Genomic DNA, 3,731 nt, shown 5'->3' on the forward strand with positions numbered 1-3,731 from the left:
AAGCTATCCTCGGAGTCATGTTACGATGTACTGTAGGAAAATGGAATCCTACATAGACAATGATGATTTGCAGATACATTGTTTCCAGGATAGTCTATATGGGGATTCCTTGGACTTGTACATGAGTTTGGAGTGTACTAAGATCAGGTCATGGAGATATTTTTCCGAAGCCTTCTTGAAACAATATAAATACAACTTGGATATGGAGCGTACTAGGTTGCAATTGCAGAACCAATCTCAGAAGTCTTGTGAAACGTTTAAAGAATACACATAAAGGTGGCACAAGATGGCTTCTCGAGTCAGGCCAACTTTATCAGAAAATGAACTGATTGACATATTCATGGGTACTGTAGCGGTAAATTCATGATCATCAAGCTATTGACAAGCTAGAGATCAAATAACAAGAGTCGCCACCGCGCTTTTATTGTTTCCAAGGGAAAAGGGAAAAAGTACGAACAAAACCCAAAAGTAAGAAGTTTTCAAATCAAAACTAATAAAAAGTCAGAGATCACAGGTAAGGGGGTTGGTTACACAGAGGGAAGGTGCTAGCACCCAAAGTGTCCTAGGTACTCCTAGGGAGCCCTTTTTATATGCATATGTATTTTGTATAAAGTGATGTTTACAAACAAATAGAATGGGGGGATGAGAAAAGAATTCGTTAATTATATTTTTGTGTTTGGCAAGACCTTCGGTCTTGTGCCTACGTACCAACATAAAAATGAGGGATCAAAACCTCGTAGTTCGTTATACAAATTTCAAAGTGGATGCTTTACTTTTAACAAAAATTAAGTTTGAAAGGCACAAAGGCCTAAAAAGGTTTGAATGAGTTAGTTCTTTTTGGCTTTTTGAAAGTTTAAGTCAAGTATAGTTAAGTTTATTTACAAGTTTGATTTAAGAAAAGAAGTTTGAAAATGCAATGGCATAAGGCCAAAGTGTCTATCTTTTTGCAAAAAGGTCAAAGTTTGGAACAAAATAAGTTCAACCAAAGAAGATTTTGAAAAATGGAGGAAGAGATTTTGAAATTAAAGAAATGGGAGAGAATATGAAGAGACTATCCTATGTATAAAGTTAAAAGTTTAGAGTTTAAAAGATCTGACCAAGTGGGTAGCAATCCAATAGACAAGTATGTCAATAGAAACCCAGAATTCCCTTGGAGTTTTTAGAATCAAGCAACACACAAATGCACAATTATATCATCTTGAAGAGCAAGGCATCAAATAAAGATGGCCACATCCAAGCTTATCCATTCCATGATCTTTTCCAAAATAACTCATGCAACAGATGAATTCCACAAGTCACAGGTTCAAAATAACAGCTTCACAATGATCATGTTGCAGATGAACTTATAGAGGTCTTCAAAGATGTATCAGATGAAGTTCAAATTGCAAGCACTTGGTTTTTCAATAAGTTGGCATTGGCCAAGTCCATTAGCATAGGAAGGTTTCCTAGATTCTAAGTCCATTTGTCCAAGATCAAGCCAACAGTCCACTCAAACGTTTTTTAGGGATTTGTTATTATTATGTACATTAATGGTCAAAGACCACACAAACAAGCAAAGTATACACAAACAAAATATATCACACAATATGGTCCAAATGGACAAAGTGAAAATTGTATTAACATAAACAATTAGAATGATATGAACAATGTCAAATGAAATAGCGTGCTAAAAGTAAATTGCATTAAAGTAAAAGCTTGAAATTAAAAGTTAGTAGTTAATTAGTTAGAAGTTAGTATTGTTTTGTTTTTGCTTTCAAGGCATTCTTTGGAGAACACTCAACCCACTTATCACAAGCATGAATCCTTGAACCAAAACATCTTCCAAAGGAAGGAAAGAAGGCCAAGTTTCCACACAATACCATGAAAGAGAGGAGACTTACAGTCTCACTAAATAAAATGCTTATGCCTTTTATGTCACAAATTTAGCGTTATGTTAAGCAATCGTAATTGGACTTATGTAGAAGTCACAACTATTTGAGGTCGGGCAATAGAATTTTGGTGTTAATGCATGTTAGAGACATATTATAATGGACTATGCTCATGAAACATACCACACACAAAAAAGAATATGCAAAAGGTGTGGCCTAATCTCATCCATACTCATGTCAATTTTTCAATCAACTAGCATTAGGACTTTGAGATGTCATAGGCCAAATGGAATGAATGAATGAAGAAAGGGAATAAGATGAAGTGGGAGGGGAATGAATCAAAACAAAAATTGGTCAAAGGAGGACTTTTACCAAATTAATATCATCCATTCATTTTGGGAGATGGAATGTACATTCCATTAATCCCCTAAATCCAATGATATTAACTTTACAAAGTCAAATCAACCTTGACCAAGGCCCGACAACAAGAGTCAAACATAAACAAGTCATCACAATTGGTCAACAAATTTATTTGGCATTTATTCAAATTAAAAATACTAAAATAGTGCATTTAAATTAAATATGGTATGTCCAATTCCTAAAATCTCATCAAAACACCAAATAAATAGCCATGAGATTTATCATAGGTCAAACAAGGTCAAAGGACCTTGGAGAAAAAATTTCATAATTTTTGGACATTTAAAAATATTTTTAAACAATTAAAAACAAATGCAAAATCAATTAATTCATGAAAAATATTAATAGTGATCCAAAAAATAATTTTAATTCAGAATATGAAAGAGAAAAAATATTTGAATTTTTTTGGTGAAAGTCCCATATTTTATTGGATCAATATTGAATTTAATATGAATTATTGAAAATAATGCAATAAAAATGAAAATTAAAATACCAGAAAAAATGTGGACCACTTGATCTCCCTCATTAATTGAGGTGGCAGATCAAGTGGCCAGAAACGCGCGTTCCACCATGGTCTCAAGTCAGTGCGCCACAACATTGGTATTTAAAACGCACGCTCCAGATTAAAACAAATCAGGAGGATCCTATGGCTGTGAGACATGCCAGCGCATGGCCGGAGCTGTAGCTCTGGTCTTCTTCTCCGGTGGACCTCACCGGACTGGTCCACCATCAACCATCGCCAAAATTAAAAACAAGGACATGATTTCAAAGTAAAAATGACACTCAACTCAAATTTGGCCTCAATTCACTCTAACTCCAAGTATATTGAGAGATACATCAAGTTGAAATTTGAGGTACATGAACTGAGTTGCTTCGATTTGGCCTCAAAGCAACTCAATCTTCTTTCCTACATTGGTAGGACTTCAGATACCAAAGAATCAATAGAATTGAGCAAGAATTTGAGAGAATCGAAGAGATCAAAATTTCTAGAAAATACCTTCAATGGAGGTCTAGATTGAACTGATCTTGATCTTGCTTGTGCTTGATCTCACTCCACTTACTTGCAGAAGAAGGATTAGAAGCTTACAAGACTGTGGATTCCTGGAGATTTGAATTTCAAAACAGTGGAAATTCAAACTCAAATTCAAATGAATTTCTCAGGTTTATCCTTTGCAAAGTGAGGGCTTGAGATGGGGGATCAAAGCTGGCGCGAATGTGTGTCAAATTCAGAGCAATTGAGGCTCTCTTTATAGCTGAAATCATTGATATTTGCACACTTGAAATCACTTTCCAAATTTGGTCATTGATGATGCAAGGGTGCATGGGCGCGCATAGGCCCATAAAATCATTGCCATAAGTCCACAAATGAATGTTGGATAGTCTAGATTGAGCTTGGATTGCAAGGCAAGTGTGCATTTGGATTTGAAGTTTGATCCTTGCCAAGTG

This window comes from Lathyrus oleraceus, chromosome 4 (assembly GCF_024323335.1).
Source record: "Lathyrus oleraceus cultivar Zhongwan6 chromosome 4, CAAS_Psat_ZW6_1.0, whole genome shotgun sequence".
NCBI lineage: Eukaryota > Viridiplantae > Streptophyta > Magnoliopsida > Fabales > Fabaceae > Lathyrus > Lathyrus oleraceus.